Here is a 20228-nt window from a genome sequence, read left to right as displayed (position 1 = left end):
GATACCTTGGAGCTACAGATACAAATACTGTGAGTCACTTAATGTGGGTGCTGGGAATTGAACTCAGTCCTCTGGAAGAGAAATATGTGCTCTTAACCACTAAGCTATCTCCAGCCCAGGATTTGAATCTTAAAGGGCAATTTCAAAATGAGTATGTTACTCACATGGATGGCCTTGTTCTGTTGATTTACATACAGACGTTTTCCTGAAAAACATTAGCAAATCTTACTGCTGCCAAACCAAACCTCAGATGGCTAGATTTTTTCTAAAAGTCTTTGCTATATTTCTGTTTAAAAAATAAGCATAATTATGTAATGTCAAAGTAGCTGGTAGAGTGAAAGCCTGGTGTGGGCAGGGATTAAATATCAAATGGTTATTTTATATTGTCTCTTTGGGGAGTATTAGAGAACTCTGGTAAAGTCAGAAGCCCTGGGGAGCAGTCCAGGAAATGTACAAGAGGGAAAAGCAATTCAGAGATTGTGAAATCTGTCTACAGTCATTATGTCTGCATCCGCCTCAATGGCTGAGGCTGTTCTAACATTCACTTGGTTTAGATGTACGTTTATCTTGTCAGTATACAGAAATGTAAAACATTCACCTTTTCAAAATCTAAAGGTCACACTAAATGGCTTGAGGAATTTAAGAGCACTGGAATGTCTCGAGATCTTTGCTTATTCATTGAAATATTAGCTTTAAAATTACATATAGCAAGATAGAAACACTCGAGAAAGAGAAAACATGAGAGAGAAAATAAAGTGTTCAATTAAGTTTTATGGTACTCAGTGAGTACTTAATTAAGTAATCTTTATCTTTACTGTTCACCATGCACCCTTAACAGGGAAATGGAGAAGTGTTGAATCTGTGGAATTTGTCCCATGTCTGTGTATTTTCCAAAATATGTAAGGATAAAGCAGTTGATAACACCCTTGTTCTTAAAGGGTGTATAATATCTGGCCTCTGTATTTATCATTTTTTTAACTTTACTTTTTATAGGGCTCAGTTTTAGGCCCCTGCTAGATGTTACTAAAGAGTAAAATGAGCCGTAATCTTGTGAATACGACTCATTGCCTCTTTGCTCATCCAAGCTTCTGCAAAGCACATCTAGGTAGCAAGGAAGAGTCAGGGTTCTTCTGCCTTGAATGGTTTGCCCTGCTATGAGCTATTGATGTACTTAATGAAATGTTCTGTATTTATCAAGTTCAAAAATGTCTTGCCACATTGAAAGCGATTTAGTTATCCATCAGGCATACACTCTTAAAACATAGCAGATGGATACAATGGAAAAATCAATTTCTGTTTACTTCAATATAGAAAGACATTAATTATTATTTCTCTGTTTAAAAAGTGCAAAAGTACTTTGTATGCTGTTTTATCAGACTAGGTACCTCCTCTTGTCAGCAGCTTCTGACTTGGAGATAAATTTACTGCGCTTATACTTGGATTTTTCGACAAATACAAACCAGAAAGAAAGAACAAGCCCTTGACTAGCAGTTCTTTTCCCACTCCTCAAAACCAACAAAAAGAACAAGCAAACAGAAAAACGACAGTGCCGAACAACAGAGTGTTCCTTGGGGTCTGGAAACACAGCTGTGTGGGTTCTGAGCAGAAGACAATCTCTTTACCGTTTTCTTGTTACTCGTGAAACTATGAGATAGATAGGAGAGAGGGATACATGTACACATATCCACAAACACATTTGTATAAACACACAAACCAGAATAGGAATGGCATTTGCACACTACACTCCACTTATTAGGCAAGAGCAGCTGTTGATAATTTTGTTTTTCTCCCTCGTCTTCTCTATTAAAAAAGTACCATACAGTGCTCAATTCGGTAACACATATGCTAAAACCAAAATGATACAGAGATTAGCATGGCCAATGGCATGCAAATTCACGAAGCATTCCATATTTTGCACCAACTCTGACAAAGGCTCCCTGACAAAAAACAACTGTGACTTGGGAAAGTCTCCCGAGGCCCTCACACTTTATAGTAGGTGGTAGAAACCAAAACCTCTTCCTCAGAGCCTCCTGGCATCTCCAGAGCATCAAAGTCATGCCCGTTAATAAGTTTTCTGAGTCACTCCTGTATTTGGATGTGAATGCTTGTTGTTATTATTTAAAATAAATATTAGTACATTAGAATTCCAAAAAAAAATATGTCTGACTCAGTTTATTTAAAAAAAAAAACATAGCAGACTAGAAATTCAACACAGATGAATGTGCAAATAAGTGCCTTAATTGCATTTGGATATACTATGTAAAGCTTTAGGGGCTAATTGATATATGTGAGAAAGAATATTTAGTTTTCAAATTGGTATGTGCTAAGCACTATGTATGCTTTAGTAATAGAAGCAGGCTTGAATCCTCACTTAAAATGACCTTGACCTGGGCAAGTTTACCTTCACCTGTGGCAATAGAAGTAATCGTTCTTCTCTTGAACAGTTGTCTAAGGATTAAGTGAGATGGGAACCACTTAGCTTACACCTGATGACTTACTGTAGGGTTTCTACAAGTATTTGCCTTCCTGCCCCTGTCATTGTTACAGTTCTTGTGAAGAGAAGGGGAGAAGGAGCAGCAGAGAGTTGGTGGGGAAGGATGAAAAGGAGAGAGGAGTGAGGAAGAGGAGAAAGGGAGGAAAGGGAGGAAGAGGAGAAAGAAGGGAGACAGAAATGCGGATGGGTTGGAAATGCAGTTCATGGAGGAGTGCTTGCCTGGCAGGCATTGAGGATCTGGATTTGATTTCATCACTGATGAAAAGACCCTTATGCTTGAAGAACAGATCATATGTCTACATCTCTGTTACAAATTTTAGATACATCATATAACATAATTCTTGTGATAACCCTAAGTAGGTGTTATTCCAAATTTGAAGATAATGAAACAGACCTAAAGAGATTAACTATCTTATTCAAGAGTCAATCAGTTACTCATTATAGAATCAGATTCTTTAATCTCCAGTTATATCTAGGAGTATCTGATACCAATTTTAGAATCTAGAAATTTCCTCAAGGCTTACAAAAAATATCTTGTTTGGCTGTGGATAAAAGAATAAAATAAAGTAGGGAACTCATCGTGGGATTGGGAGGAAGCTTGGGTTAAATGCTTTCAATGCCTGACCACACTCTGTTAATGCCTTAAGCAGGGCTGGGGGGGAGCAGACTGATGCCCTTCCAGGGATCCTTAGACAGAGGAAACTTAGAAGGCTGGGCATCCATTGTGGTTCATAGGGCACTGAGCTGCTCAGAAGAGTATAATGCAAGAACTTTAGAGATATTCTCGCTCAGAAAACTTTTGCAATGATTTGCAGATTATTGGTAAATGTGTGTATCTTATACATAAATGGTAGTAGTTATTCGTTATCCCCTATTGGAAAATATAAACCACTTCTGTCATAATATTTCAAATGGTCATTCAGAAAGCAATATGAATATCAGAGTACTTCTGAGATTGAATTGAATTGTAAATTTATATATGAAACATTACAGTATACACAATAATGGGGTAACATGTGATGCATTGATACATAGGAATATTGTGTAAGATTTAAATTAAGTTAGCTATACCTGTCTTCCTCAAACATCTGTTATTTCTTTGTGTTGAAAACTTTCTTTCCTTACAGTTTTTTGAAATGTGCAATACATTATCTGTAGTCACCAACTCTACAATTGCACCCCAGAACTTCTTGCTCCTATCTAACTGTAACACAGTAGCCACAGTTCAACCTTCTTCATTCCCTTCTCCCTACTCTTCCTAGCCTGTGATACCGCCATTCTACTCTGTTTCTCTGGATCAACATTTTCAGATTCCTCATCTGAGTGAGATTGTGTGCTACTTGGTTCTGCCCATGGCTTATTGTCTTATGTGTTACAAGTGTCGGACTTGATCCTTTTGTGTGGCTGAACAGTATCATAATGTATGTATGTATCACATTCTCTTGTTGACCCACTGATGTCTGTATGCACTCACTACCAGACCCTTCCTTCCCCTCTTCTCTGGGAACTTTTCTTTATAATCTACTTTCATTATTCTTGGACTATTTACCTCTCTTTTTCCCAGTTGTGGCTCTGTACAGGTCATCACATCTTCCTCTAAGATCTCTATATTTTGTCAATTATTCTATTGATACAGTTATTATACTAAACTGAAATTCACTTCCACAAATCATCTGGTCCTAGCACATAGTAGGTATTCAATAATCAATTGAATATTGATACCACTGAAAATAGAAACTGTGTATAATAACCTGACTTTTAGTGATAACTGTCTCTGTACTTAGCTTGGAGTGTGTGCACAGTGTTTTTTGAATGGATGAATAAAAGACACTGAGAGTTGTCATGGTTTTCTCATTTATCAGAGATTAAAACATTCTTGGACCACAATTGTCATTTAAAACAATATTTAAGGGAGATAAAGGGTAAAACGTGTCATAAAATTGATGGGTGTGGCACAAATTTATAAAACGCTTTGAAGTTTAGAATGAGATGTATTCCACACCACTCATAACAAAACCCCCTCATAGGAAGAGGTGCACCCCCACAGTAGCATTGCTATGGGTACACTAAGAAACAACAAATCCCCCTTATAGGAAGAGTGCACCCCCACAGTGACACTGTTACAGGTACAATCAAAAACAACAAACCCACCCTCACAGGAGGAATGCACCCCCACAATAATATTGTTAAATGTACAATCAAAAGCAAGACTCCATGACTCCTGCCTTATAAACATTTTAAAATCTAGTAATTCAAGAGGTTCACAGGCCCTTGGCAGATTGCAGGAATGACTGAAATAGGGAGAAATGTGAGGTTGTACTCTTCCTCAAAACAGCGGACGTCTTCTGTAACCACGAAGAGCATAGCTGTTGCCAATATTTAAAAGACAAGACAAGTATCAACTACCAAGCAGTCACTGTGAGCACTTAGGAGAGGTGTAGTCCCCAGAGAAGACAGGAAGAAAGTGGCTGCAAGCAAAGAATGCTGAGATGTGGAGCTGTTGGTGATGCAGAGGTGGCAACCACAGTCTAGTAAGTACCTGCAGCCAGGGCAGAATGGGGAGTGAAAGGGACAGCAGTTGTGAAGCTGATTGAAACGCTGGAGACGGGCTGAGGCTCACTTTGTTGAGTTGCATGGATGTCAGAGGCAGGTTCCAGTAGAGACACAGGGGCTCACAGTTGGAAATTATCTTCACTAACAGTGTCAAATGACAGAATGAAGGTCTCCTTGTCACCCAATATGAAATGTATGGCCAACTAATATTTTAATGATAAAAAAGTTAAAACTCAGGTTTCATTTTAAAAATACATTTCTTAAGTGGTTTTTTGTGGTTTTTTGTTTTGTTTTGTTTTCGTTTTTGTTGTTGTTGTTTTTGTAGACTTTGAGTTTTCTCTCCTCTTCTTCCTTTCTGTTTTGATTGATTTGAGAGTCTTTCTGTTGTCCTCACTGCCCTTCCACTCTTTCTCGGCCTGCCTCACCCTCCACAATGTCTGCCACTGTTCTCAATTTAGCCTCTGTATTTTAGAACAGCTTTAAGTTTGTTAAAAATCCTGAAGAGAAAATTCAGGTTTCCATATGCTTCATCCCACCACACCCTCCACCCACTTCCCTTTTTACTAGTCTCTGAGGTGAATTTGTTACAGTTGATGAATCAATACTAAGGGAATATTATTTACTAATATTAATTATATTAATAATACCCATAGTCTATTTCAGAATGTCCTCTGGATATTATTTGGTTCTTGTGGATTTTAACACTTCGCTGTACCATGTGTCCATTACAATGTGTACTGGATAGTTCCACGGCCTTAACAAATTCCCTGTGTTTCCTTTACCCCCTTCCTTCCAGTCACTGACTGTGTTACCTTTTCAAGAATGCCACATAGCTGGGGTCACATATAATGTGGAGCTCCCTTTCCTTTTTTGTTCGCTTCTACTTGGCAGTGGACACCTACAGGTTTTCTGTGTCTTCTCATAATTTGATCGCTTATTTCTATTCATCTCTGCATAATGTTCGAGTCTGAGTCTAACCACAGGTTTTTAGTCCAATTTCCTATTACATTCTGGATTCCTGTCAGTTTTGAGCAATTGTGTATAAGTGTTATAAGCCATGTACAAGTTTTGTGTAGATATAAGTTTTCAACTCATTTGGACAAGTATATATGACCGTAAAGACTAGATTCTGTATGACTGTGAGACATTCCCTACCCAGGGGTCGTACAACGTTGCAAGGATGGAGTTCCCATGGCTCTGCACACCTCCTGATGTTTGCTGTTGTCAGCCTTTGTATTTTAGACATTGTAAATGCACTGGCACCAAGGTCAGACTTTAAATTTAATTTTGTCATCTCTACAAGAGAGGACCCCTTAAAAGTAGATTTGATTAGAAGAAAATATTCTTGGTAGGCAATTCTTCATATGCACAGCATCATGTGTTTGGGGTAAATACTGAAAACAAATCAGACAAACAATGTCTTGTACTTTGTTGAGATGTTAATTATGTCAGTGCCCTGCTCAGGTGACATGATGGCCACACTATTCTCTGGAGATCTGTGGAGAGTGCTAAACAGGGCAGCTCAAGACACAGATATACAGGTATACAGGAAAGTCAGGCATGTTTATCTATATGCTCAGCTTGTGCCTGCGACCCCAGTCAGAAGTGTTCAAAGAAAAGTACAGGGTGAAGAAAGTGCCAAAACTGTCAAATATTTGAACACATGTTATGTTAAGCAGATTCCATTTCTCTGTCTGTAGATTGCTAAAGAAAGCTTCCCTGTTCTCCAAGATAAACACAAAAACTGTCTCACTAATACTCTAGTATTTGGGGTGAAGATTATATGGATTACTGTCTATAAGAAGGCTTAACATATTGCCTGACATATGATAACTATTTAATATTGAGTTGGCTACCCAGTGGGAAACTGGAAGTCAGGAAGGTCTGATGTTTGAAGTGGTGACATTTGAGCAAGCTGGCTAGCTCTCCTGGGACCCAGACAAAGTGAAACAGAAGAAAGTCATGGCTGTGTCTGAAAAGGCCAAGAAGAGGAATGCTATATTGCAACAGGACATTATACTGCAAGAAAGGAATGAAGAGATACACAGCTTTTTGTGATCCTGGCAGATGCCAGATGCCAAAAGCCTGGGAGCACAATGGTTCCTTTACCCAGATCTGTTTCAACGGCTCTCTCTCCTTTTATCTCTGAACTCCCCCCGCCATTATAGAGTCAGCCATTAGTAAGATTATGTGATGTTAATGAGTTCTTTCAGTTTCTCCATCTGTGGATTTGAATCACACCTGTCCCAGAAGTACCTGAGTATCTTAACTGCAGTACATGCAGGGAATATTCACATGTGCTTATTATTCTAAAGAGATGTGACAGATTTAGGTCTAGATACAGCAGGTCAGGAGAGTTATGACATTGTGAGATCACCCATTCAAAACTAAAAATGAGATACTAAAGAATATAAAGAGTGGAAGAAAGAAACTATTATTCAACTTCAGCTTAAGGTGAACATGTTTATATACTACCAGAAAAAAAGGTAATTTTCAAAAATTGTTTCGTTAGTTTTCATATAAAAGCAAGTAAGTTCTTTTTACAGAGTAACCCCATTCAGCTATTGATATTCAATAAACTGAAATAATTTTATTTTAAAATATAAAATATACTAATGATAAAATATGTAACTTCTATATTTTCATTCTCACATCAAATTTTGTATGTATTGTGTTCTCTTCTTGTGGTTTTGGAATTTTATTTAAGAGCATTTTCACATTGAGACACTTGATAGATAGATCCCCCAGTGCCTTGTGTTTTAATGCATCTGTTTCTCTAAACTGAACTGAAGTTTCTGTTTCTTTAATGATGTTGGTTTCCTGTCATGCAGACAGTTTTAGGCTCATAAAAAGTTGAGATATTCTACCAAAATAATGAATCATTGTTTTCTTGGATTTTTGTAAGGAAAATACATCTTTATGTTTTATATCATAGTGAATTTCTCATTTTAAACTGTTTGTTTTTGAGATCTTTCAAAGTCATTAGCATGGGCTGAGAACATACCTCAGTGAAAACGCCCATGTAGGATAAATGAGCTCTAGGTTCAAACCTAGATCCACAGGAAATCAGGTAGGGGTAGGGAGTAAAGAGGTAGGGAGGAAGGAAGGGAGGGAGGGAGGGAGGAAGCAGGGAGAAGGCAGCAGACAGGCACAGAGGTAGTATGTTGTGTTAAGTCTGGAATTACAAGAATTGTAGGTATAATTTTGACACTAATAATATCCTCTCCTAACATTCTAGGCTGTAGTTTTCAAAACTCTTTCGTGGACATTATTCTTACCAGGCCAGTCACCACGGCTGTTATGAAGATTAGAGTGGCAGCACTACTATCTGGGATAGACCTGAGGGCCAATGATCTCACACTATTTTAAGTAGTGGTTTGTGTTCTGCTCCCAGCACAGGGCCCAGTGTGGTGGTTATTTTCAGTGACACCATGTTGAAGGATACTGCACTGTCAGTACCTCAAAGGATTCAGTCAAATCTGACTCTTGGAAATGCAACACACATCACCCTCAAGGTGCTGTGATGGAGATGAGTCTGTCAGTTACTGGAAACCTGCAGAAATATCTTGAGTTTTCTTAAGTGCATTAATCATATTATGATACTCTGTAGAAAAAGGAGGTCATAATTTGCTAATGTGGGAATTTGAGCAGCATGGTACATGCTTAATAATACAATGTTTACTGGTGTCTCAAACTCCCAATCTCAGAAAAACACTCCTGGCCAGTCAGTATTGCCAACAATGCCCCATTCATATAGTATTTACTATGTTCTAGACCAGGAAACTCATCAGATCCTCATGACAAATCTATGAAACAGACACTATCATTACCCCCTGCTGTACAGATTAGGAAACTGAGGCAAGGGTGGATTATAACATATCTAAATCACCTCAGTTCCTTAAGAGATGGGGCCCACCTCTACTCCCTTTACCCTGCACATTTATCATTCACAAGGAAGGACTTTAGAAGAACTGAAACCATGCCCCAGCTACAATCTTTTTTGAGACCTACGCCACATTCTTTTAATATACTCAAAGATTTGTTAAGTAGTTTAAAAGGGAATTTCCCATTTGTTTTTGTGCCCTGAATGTTAGAAATCAAGGGAATAATCCTTGTATAACACAGCATTAGAAGTGTTCATTCTTTACAGAAGTAAGCTGTACAAAAAATTCAGCTCACACACACTTGAATAAATGGAAGGCCATAAAAATTGATCCTTATTCTGCACAAAATCAATATTTGACATCAGAAAACTTCCCAGCCACAGGAAGGAGCTAAACTAACAGAATGTTGTCCTGCAAAATAATGGGTTGGCTTCAACACCGAATGACTTGTACAATGTCTGGTGCATGGAACCACAAAAACATTCCTGGAGATGACCCTGATGCCAGTATTCCCCTACCATTGCACATTACTGAATTGGTTACTTTATTCTTTTCCTATCATATTTTTCTTTATTCAAAGTTGTATAGTTCAACAATCAGAGCATTGAGTGCCAACCCCTCCTAATCTGACTATAGCCTGCATATATCACTGTCCTACCAAGAATGAATGAATGAGTGGTGAATGAATGGTCATGGAGAGAGAGAAGCCAGAGCATTGTGGTGAGCTTAGTTCATATCCAATCTTCAGTTTGGAAATAATATCTCTATTTCCTTTTAAATATAGACTTCTTCTCTCTTGAGAGAGTGGACACCCTCATTCTAATTCAACACTGTGGATGTCTGTTCTCACTGCAATAAGTTGCTTAAACTGTGAAGCAACATACATTCATCACATTCATATATGAAGACTGAGAAGGCCACAAAGAGTGGGCACTTATTCTTCACACATATGCATACATGCACACACACATGCACACACACACACACACACACACACACACACACACACAATGCAATACTAGAACACTTCCAAATCTCAGGTAGGAATTAGAGCCATGGAAATAGTTTTGATATCTGCTGGTGCACTCGTTCCTACTCTGTCCACCAAGGGGAGCAGAATTAAGTCATAAGACCAAAGTGGGCTGACGGAGAACAATGTTTACTTCTACGGTCTTACATTAATTGACCACTAAGTGGCTGTTTCCTAGCCACATCACATGTTCTTTGACCTACACCTACATTTGCTGAGCCTCCCACGTTGTTAAACAGCATGCTGAAGGATTCTTCTCTATAAGACACTGTATATTAGTTCTTTCTGGACCATTGATTCACAATATAAAGCTTTTCCCAACTTACTTGCCCCAAACTCCTCAGTTCTTGATTTTAGGGATGTGCCAGAGCAGTAGTTTTCTGGTAAAGATGGGTGTCTATTTATATATGGATATGTAAATAGATACATAAACCACATTTAGAATATTGTTTAAAATAGGAAGCATGGGACATGGATGTTTTCTGCCAAGGTTCCAGTTTTTAACTTGGGAAACTTTTTTTTTTTAATTAAGAAAATTTTTTCATTCATTTTACACACCAATCAAAGATTCCCCTCTTCCCTACTCCTGCCCCCGCCCCAGTCTTGCCCCCACACAAGAAGGCAAGGCCTTCCATGGGGAGACACATCCAACAGAGGCAAGTCCAAGCCCTTCCCCCTGCCTCAAGGCTGCACAAGGTGTCCCATGATAGGTAGTGGTCTCCAAAAAGCCCCCTCATGCACCAGACATGGATTCCGATTCCACAGCCAGGGGGACCCCCAAGCAAATCAAGCTACACAATTGTCTTGCCATTCAGAGGGCCTAGTCCAGTCCCAGGCAGGCTCCACAGCCATGGATCCAACTTTCATGAGTTCCCACTAGTTTGGATTGGTCCTCTCTACAGGTTTCCCCATTATGATCTTGATGCACTTGCTCATAGAATTCCTCTTCTCTCTCCCAACTTGACTCCTGGAGCTCGGCCTGGTGTTTGGCTGTGGATTTCTGCATCTGCTTCCATTAGTCATTGGAGAAAAGCTCTGTGATGACAGGATATTCACTAATCTGATCACTGGGGCAAGCCAGTACAGTTCAGGAAGCCTCTCCACTATTTCTAGTAGTCAAAGCTGGGGTCATCCTTGGGAATTCCTGGCAACTTCCCTAACACTGGGTTTCTCGCTATCTCCCTCCATCATGGTATCTCTCTCATTGCTTTCCCACTCCATCCCTGTTCCAGCTCAACCATCCCATTCCCTTATGTTCTCATCCCCCATCCCCTAACCTCCATTGCCCACTCCTCATCCCTAGTTCACTCATGGAAATCAGCGTGGTGGTTTCTCAGAAAATTGGGAATCAATCTACCTCAAGACCCAGCTATACCATTCTTGGGCATATACCCAAGGAATGCTCAATCATACCACAGGGACACATGCTCAACTGTGTTCATAGCAACATTATTGGTAATAGCCAGATGTGGAAACAACCTAGATGCCCTTCAGCTGAAGAATGGATTAAAAAAATGTGGTACATATACACAATGGAATACTACTCAGCAGAGAAAAACAATGACATCATGAAATTTGCAGGCAAATGGATGGAAGTAGAAAATATCATCCTGAGTAAGTTAACCCAGACTCAGAAGGACAAACATGGTATGTACCCACTCATAAGTGGATACTAGACGTAAAGCAAAGGATAACCAGACAACAACCCACAACTCCAGAGAAGCTAGCTAACAAGGAAGACCCAAAGAGGGATGCATGGATTGCCCTGGGAAGGTGAGATATATGGGAAACCCTTTTTGCAATATCTCCTTGCTTTGGAAAGCTATTCAAACTCCTTTGTGGTCCATTTGAATGTGGGTTTGCATGATAAAAGTGTTGGCCAAGGATTGGCATGTTTCGCTGAGTTCAGATGTAGCCCCTCCTTACACAGAGTAGCTCACATGCCTTTTGGTAAGTTTCCCCAGCTGTAGTGATTACAAATGAGAAATGTTAATGATTTCAGTATCATCACCACAAAATTCTATGCTATATTTCAGTGTATAAGATAGTGTCTTCCTAGAAAGGGCCACAATCTTTGTAGAATCATTCTAATGACAAATTTCTTGTAACTGTTTGTCTGTCATGCATATAGGATAACCAAAATGACTGGTCCTTGCAAGACACAACCAGCTGCGTGCTTCCAGTAAATGGGCCACAGTTGACTGCTTTGACCTAATGTTAAGAAAAATAGTCAACAACTGAGATAAGTTTAGCAGCTGCTTCTGTTGAAAACACAGTCACTGTGAAGCTGTTTCAGGATTAACATAATTAGAAGGCCTAAAATAAGAGGAAATTGTTGACATCTCATGTAAAGATTGGAACTTTGGGGAAAGTATGCACAGATTTCTAGTATGTGTGAATATGTGATGAACTTGCTTGAGATGACATGTCAGAGGGCTGCCTTGGTGTGTGCCCACTTTGAGCCTCAGAACTTGAGTTCAGAGGAGATTCAAGACCTTTTGGGTCTAGCTTGATAATAGCAGAGTCCTTTCACAGGCACTGCATGATGACACCAGAAAAATGGACTGACATATCCTATCTGAATCTAGAGTCATTCTAAGTTGTTTGCATTGATGTTCCCTGATACATATGTCCATGAAAATGGGTACACTCACTCCTTCAACCCCTATGATTTGAGATCTCAGTTTTTACATGTTCACCTAGGGCATGTTGATTGCCTAGAAGGTGCCCAACTCATTTCTATGCAAATGTGAGTTGAAGATTTCCCTTACAGGAAAACATTTAAAGGAATGCCAGAATAAAAATGTTTTACTTTTCCCTCTTACACTTCATTTAATTATTTTGTATGAGTATGTATATGCATGGGTATGCATGTGCTATGATATATGTGTGGGTATGCATGTGCTATGGTGTACAAGTCAGAGGACAATTAGTGGGAAGTGGTTCTCCCCTTCCACCATGTGGGTGTTTTAAGGGATCAACGTTGAGTCACAAGTCTTGGTATCAAGTGCTTTATCCAGTGAGCTATCTTGCCAACCTGTAAAAAGCACTTAAAATTCATTTTCCCTGTTCATTCAAAATTACCATAAATATAACTAGTGATACGCTCAGTGGGTAAAGGTTTTTGCCAATAAGCCTGACCACCTGATTTGATCCCTGAGACATACATGGTGAAAGGAGAGAGCCAGTTCCCACTAGCTGTCCTCCTCGCTCCACATGTGGATCATGCCAAGCAAGTACACACACCCTAATAAACAAATAAATAGTGTGTAACAATTTTACTTTTCATAACTATATAAAAAAGGTAGGGGAAATATACATAACATGTTTAAATTCAAAAGAAATTCAAAGAAACATGAGTTTCCAAAAGAATCTTTAAACATATCAGCATTCAAACAAGAACTTCGAAAAGAAAGGAAAAGTGGAGTAGAAATTGGCAGGGTGCCGGGCGGTCATGGCACATGCCTTTAATCCCAGTACTTGGGAGGCACAGCCAGGTGGATCTCTGTGAGTTCAAGGCCAGCCTGGTCTACAGAACGAGATCCAGGACAGGCACCAAAACTACACAGAGAAACCCTGTCTCTAAAAACCAAAAAAAAATTTTAAAAATTAAAAAAAAAAAAAGAAATTGGCAGGGCTTAGAAAATAAACAAAAGAGGAAAACACTGAAGATATGAAAGCATATTAAATACCACAGAAGGAGCATAAGCATCCATTTGAAAAATCAAGGAACAGGTCTTAAGGAATATGTTTGTCGGGGAGGATAATGTAGAGGATGACATACAGAACAGACAAGGTACACCTTGTACATGCACAGATGATGTTTCCAAAGGAAAAAAAATGCAATTTCTGAACATTCCTGAAATTTAAATTTTAGCTAGATTTTGACTTCCATATTTAAAAGAGAAACATTGGGTTTCAGAAAATCTGATAGAAAATAATATCAAGGTGAATCTTTGTAAAAGACAGTAATTTCCTAAAACGTAGAGTTTTAACAAATCAGCTTACAAGGTACAAGGAATCAATGTCAGATAAATCTCAGGTGTATTTGGTACAGGGTGTGGAATAGTGTCTCCTCCGTGTTAATGTAAAGTAAGTTTGATCTGAACATTTGTGTGCAGATAAATAATTTCACAATTATTTACATATGGAGTACCTATGGAGTATATATATGTAAAAAGAGATGTTCTCAGGAAGACATTTTGTTATAGATCCATTCTTGTTAATATCTTACTGAATATTATAACCCAGCTAGCCAAAAGATGAGATAATATTGGGAATCAAGGTGGAAATTGCCTAGAAGCATTGTAACTCTTGAAATTTTAATTTTTTTTAATGAAGAATTCTGACCTGAGAGATAACATATGTGTTCAGGATGCCGGAAACGTTTCCGCAGCCAAATGACTGGATGACTGAGGTGGATGCTGGAGCCACAGCAGATGGCTAGGTGACTCTGGGCCTTCAAATCCCAACAAGGAATTTAGAATTTTTCCAAGAGCACCAGGAAGCCAATGAAGATATTTCCCAAGTAGGAGCTTTTTAATGTTTCCTGAGACAGTTGGAGATGCTGAGGATGACTGGGGAAAACACGGTTTCAGACAAGAAAAAGGAGATTTTAATCCAACAACTTCCAGGAGAAACACTTCCTGTTACCTGCAAATCAAGTTGTAGAACTCTTGGCTCTTTCTCCAGCACCATATCTGTCTACACGCCCACTATGATGATAATGAACTAAACCTCTGAAACTGTAAGCCACCCCAATTAAATGTTTTTCTTTATGAGAGTTGCTGTGTTCATGGTGTCTCTTCAAAGCAATAGATACCCTAACTAAGATACCATCCAAACATACCATGCATTATATATGCTATTGATTTAAACACATACATACATACACACTCACTCCCAGATTCTTTTGTCTTTCAGTATCCAGGGGGTTGGGGGTTGATTCCAGGAACCTTGTCAATACCAAAATTCTGCAGCTATTCAAGACTTTCGTGTAAAGTAGTGTGTGTGTATATATATATATATATATATATATATATATATATATATATATATATATATGATCTAAACATACTCTCTTTTTAAAATCACTTATGCATTGTTTATCATGCCTGATACAATGTAAATAGCTTATATAATACCTTATTTGAGAAATGACATCTGTTCATCTTAGTACAGATGCAGTTATTTCCAGACTATGTTTGGTCATTGGTTACTTGAACCCCTGAATGCAGAAACCATGGGGGGTGGCAGGGGTGGGGGCAGTAAAAAGTCTACAATGAAGGCACTTCACACAAAGTGAACTACTTCAGAATTATAGAGCAGATTTTATTTCTCATTAAGCATTTATTCAAAGCAGCAGCTAGCTGAGCATTACAACAATACTAGTTAATATTTTAATAGGTCTAAATCCATGGGCCAATGAAGCATTTATCTGTAGTGAGACATATAATTAAGAAGTGTCGCTTCTTCCTGCTGCCTGTAACAGCAACAGGAAATGATTTCTGGATGGGAGTTTGGGTCTCTTTTTTCCTGTAGAGTAAGTGTTCTTAAATATTGCCATAAAGCCCATGGGTGAGTTATAAGTGTCCTACTGATAGACCAAGAATGGATTCAGTATTGAAAATCCTTGCTTAAGTCTTTCCCAGTGGCTCTTTCTTTCTAAATTTTGGCTTCCACTTATGACTGAAAGCCCTGTACAGAGAGCCAACCAAATGAGTTGTTAATGATCACAAAATTTGTAAACCAATGCTGACACATTACCCTGCTCTACTGATGCATCTAATTTTTCTGACTGCAACTCTATCCTGGAACAGAGCTGAAATGTGAAATGTCCTGTACAAGCAAAAGGTGGTGCATGTCTTTAATCCCAGCACTCAGGAGGCAGAGGCAGGTGGATCTCAGTGAGTTCAAGGTCAGCCCAATCTACAGAGTGAGTTCCTGGACAGCCAGGGCTACACAGAGAAGCCCTGTCTCAAATACAAAAACAAAACAAAAAGGGAAAATTAAGTAGCCCATTTTTTAACCCCATAAATGTCCTTATAAAGACTTTCGAAAGTCCCCACTCTAGCGAAACACAGGTACAGGGCATCCCCATTTAACTGAAGGACAGTTAAACAATGGACCTGAAGAATCCTTTTCTACCAACATCGCCCTGTCTCCACACCTCACCTCCTACGGAAGGAGAGGCAGGAGTGGCAGCTCACATTCTTTCAATGGAACTACAGGCCCTGAGTATAACTCTATGGTTCCCCAGTGCCTACATCACAAATTCATTTCTAATGACCTCAAATTATGTTTGACTGAATAATCTTAGTATTCAGTCAAACATATAGGTGATGAAGTCACTGGATCTTAAGGAAATCCTCATGAGATTTATGACAGATGAATGTAAGCTGAACAGAGGACTTGGTAGTCACTATAAGTCACTTATTTGAAAAATATTAATGGACTCTTTTTTTGCAGATACTCTTTTAGCTCTGGGGATATTACCATAAGCTGAAAGGATTAGGCTCTAGCCTTGCTGTCTTTATAGGTGGGAATTAAGGAAGACAACATGTGCAAACCTGGAAAGAAGGTCTAAACTTCACAGAGTGCGTAGCTGCCAGGGGCCAGCCTCGGCTGGGGGTCAGGTTCTGAAACAGAGAAGGTGTGTTGGCACAAGGAAAAAGTCTGACCACCAGGGGGACTGCACTCAAGTAGCCCCAAATAGCTTGAGCCCTCTTTATACTTTCTTTTTTCTACCAGGCTTACACGAGCAATTGTATTATTGACTCATTTTTGGCTTTTAAGAAATATATCATATTTTAAGAAATACATCTTAATCATTATGAAAGCCCCCATTGTTCCTCGTTATGCTTCCCCAAATACACTTCCCACCCCCTGCATAACCTTATTCTAGACATAGAGTTCAGCATTTTTGCAGGCTTAACTAAATATCAAGCCAGACATATCCTGCTCTTGCAACACTTATGTCAGCTGGCAGCTACTTGTGGTTACAAAGTTAAAAAGTAACAGACATGGGTACAGTGTTTTAAGGATAACAATATTCAAACCCAACCAATTCTTTCATGTCTGCAAGATACACTTTTATATAGTTCCCTTTTCTATAAGAGGTTTCCATGTCTCAATCTCTCTATATCCATAAAAGGCAGACTTCGATAAAGCACCCTTTTCCCATCCAACTATACCATATTTCTTCCACCAGTATAAGCTCCTATGTATGGTAACGATGATCTGTCTATCCCAGATTTTGCATTGCATTTTTTTTCTCTTGGAGCATACCAGATCCTACCATTGATTTTATATGCGTGGTATTCAGGGAACTTACTCTCAACAGTTGGCACTATGTGTATTCCTGAGGCTTTTTCTCTATTCTGTGTATGCATGCCTTGCCCTTTCCAGAACTGTGAGACATGGTTAATGTTACAAATGTTGTTTTCTCATATGTACCTAACTATCTTTATTGAGTAAAAAAGTTCCCAGAATTAGGAGTTGCACTTAGTAATTCTAGATAATAAATTTGAGGAGCATGTAGTGGGTAGCTGTTCCAGCTTTGACCTTGAAACACTGCCCCTAGAGTGACAGCAGATAACTGCCACACCTGCCTATGACAGCCCCTCCCTCAAGCATGGCTGAGAGGGAGCCCCTTAAGACTCAAGGTGCGTAAGTGCTGGGCCCTTCTAGATACCTTGTGGCCCTGGAAGCTGGATGGGAGACCAAGCTAGAGATCTCCAGTGGATGGTACCGTATCTCTCCCGGATCCTATAACCAACCCCTATTGGCTGTAACTTACCCCAGAAATAAACCTCTCTTGATTACCAGATAAATTACATGAAGTTGCCTCATTAAATACAGTTACAGGAACATTAGCCCTCTGCTGATTCTAAGGGGAGAAATATTCAAGAAAGAACCAAATTTCCAGGGAAAATTATAGTATGTTGCATGTGTGACTAACAAAGTGAAACTAAAAACCACCCAAAGACTCAATAACATAATGAGAGAAAAAAAGAGCCTGTAAACTGCACGAATTTTGCAAATTCCTATGCTGTCTTGTGGTCTACTAGTCCTTGCCAAGTAAGAATCCATTTCTATGGTGCCTTGCCCCCGGGAAACTGATTGGACAGGTCATCATATGCTGATTCAAAACTAGGCTGCATGGCTTCTGACACTTACTACTGGCATCTGGGGTCCAAGATGGAGCCACTTTCTGTAATTGGCATGTCTTACATGAAAGGTTAATCATTATAACAGCCATAAGGAGTCCAGCGATTTCCCCAGATCCTGTATCTTACCTCAAAACGTCATGTGAGGGTAGGAACTTTGTGGTTGTGGTATTTTTTTTCTTAGTTTTGGTTCTTTATTGCCTGTTATTCCTTAAAACCTATTATGGTCGAACAAGCTATCACTACCTTCAGACCTTCATCCATGGTCATGAGGTCATAGGATTTGAAGCATTCTAAAATGTTCTTCTCAAATACATTTTTTAGACTTCAAGTAATTAATCTATAAAATGCATTTCTATTATTATGGCTCCAGCTGAGAGTTTTCAGAGTCTGAACAGGAAGACATGGTCATCAAGAGTACAGTAGATGGCCTCACACTCACCTGGCAGGGACTAGAACTAGGTCACAGACCATGAATTGTTCTTCAATGTCAAGGGTCCAACAGGAACCTAGGATCTCTTTGGTTAGGTAAAAGGTACTTACAAACAAAAGAAGCAAGACAAAATTCAGCTAGCTCACTTTTTCCTTAATCAAGAAGCCACCCTCTCTGTTCCACCATAGATGGGAATAAACAGGTTCTCATCCATGGCTGTTCTGTCTGTTTAGTATGTATGTTCCAAAACTGTGAGTACCAAAACAAATACTTTTAATGCTCAATTATGTTAAATAGCTCCATTTGAATTTTTCCCCTGAAATAAATCTAAATAAACATTGATAAACAGGACAAAGTATATTAGCAATGTGTTGTCTGAGCGTGTGATTTAGGGAATTAAAATCACAGCCAAGAGAGCAAATACATATTACAAGTTACAGTGCATCATGCGTGCCAAACTGAATTATTAGCAAATCACTGGATGACTGCAGCCGCAAAGGGCAATCTGTTTCCCTGAGAATCTGAAATCCACTTATGAGGCGTAACGGGGGACGTGACTGTGGATACATAGTTATTGGGTTTGCATAAAATGAAACAAAAGACGTGTTTCAGATTCCTTCTGTGTGTACAAATGTAGAAATCAAATTAATCAATTTTTCCCAAGATAATGATTGGTATGAGCCATGTAGAGTCTATCCTCAAGTAAATGTCAATCAAAGAAGTCGAATATGAAGTAAGTGTACAGTAAATCTGTCACAACGAAAAGTAGAGGTTCGGAGAGAAATGTGAGAAATGTAGGGGAGAAAGTGTTTGAGTAGGAAATGGAAGCTACAGACCCGCTTCCTAGAACTGGATTGGGGCTTGAACTGGTTAGGAACTAGACAAGAAACAGAAGAGAAGCCAAGATTGGAAAAAGAAGTTACTTAACTAAACATCACAGTCGCCCTCCAAAGAAGGATCCCTTCCATCTGGCTGAGGATTATGATCAACAGAAGCATGAAGTAAACAAGGGACAAGTCAGGGCTAAAGGGAGTGGAAAGTCAGGGTTTGTGACTGGCAGCAGGGTGGGGGAGGGGTATCTTTGCTACTGAGAGAGGGGGAGGAGGAAAGGGTGAGAAAGCTCCCAGTTTAAAACTAAACTTGAGAGGCCATCAAGTTTACCAAAGCATGCCAAACATGATCTGCTAATGCCATGTCTAAGCATGTCAGCCATTCCATCTCACCATTTCATTCACTGCAAAGTCATCTTGTATGAGTTGGGTGATTATTGTTGCGGTACTCTTAGTTTGGTTTGGCTGGACTTTTGTTGTGGTGGTGGTTCTCCATGAAAGGAAGGAAACAAGATGAATTCTGTGACTGGGTTAAGTAGCTTTGACAAAGAATTCACTAGGGGAGAGGTAAACGTGCCTCTAGTTACAAACAGCTTAGACACCCAACATCCTCATGGTGCATGAATCTAAAGGGAACCCCACCCAGGGCATGGAGAACCTCAGTGGCCATCGTCAATTGCTTTGGGAGATGGTGTCTCTGAAAACTGAAAGTGTTCCATATTTTGTATGCTTCCTATTGTGAAACTCCCACACTGTCCCACAGATTTCAGTAAGTCTGAAGGAAAGACTTTTTTCCTGTTTAGTCTGAGATACATACATGTTCAGCAATAAAGAAC

The 20228-nt window shown here is 39.3% G+C and overlaps 1 protein-coding gene across 1 annotated transcript in view; it reads left to right on the top strand.

Moving 5' to 3' along the window:
* Nucleotides 1–20228, top strand: part of Magi2 (membrane associated guanylate kinase, WW and PDZ domain containing 2) — a 609708-nt gene that overhangs the window by 165975 nt on the left and 423505 nt on the right. The window lies entirely within an intron of this gene.

Source organism: Peromyscus eremicus, chromosome 3 (genome assembly GCF_949786415.1).
Source record: "Peromyscus eremicus chromosome 3, PerEre_H2_v1, whole genome shotgun sequence".
Taxonomy (NCBI): domain Eukaryota; kingdom Metazoa; phylum Chordata; class Mammalia; order Rodentia; family Cricetidae; genus Peromyscus; species Peromyscus eremicus.
Note: the sequence above shows the minus strand (reverse complement) of the source record. Positions and strands in the feature narration are given on the sequence as shown.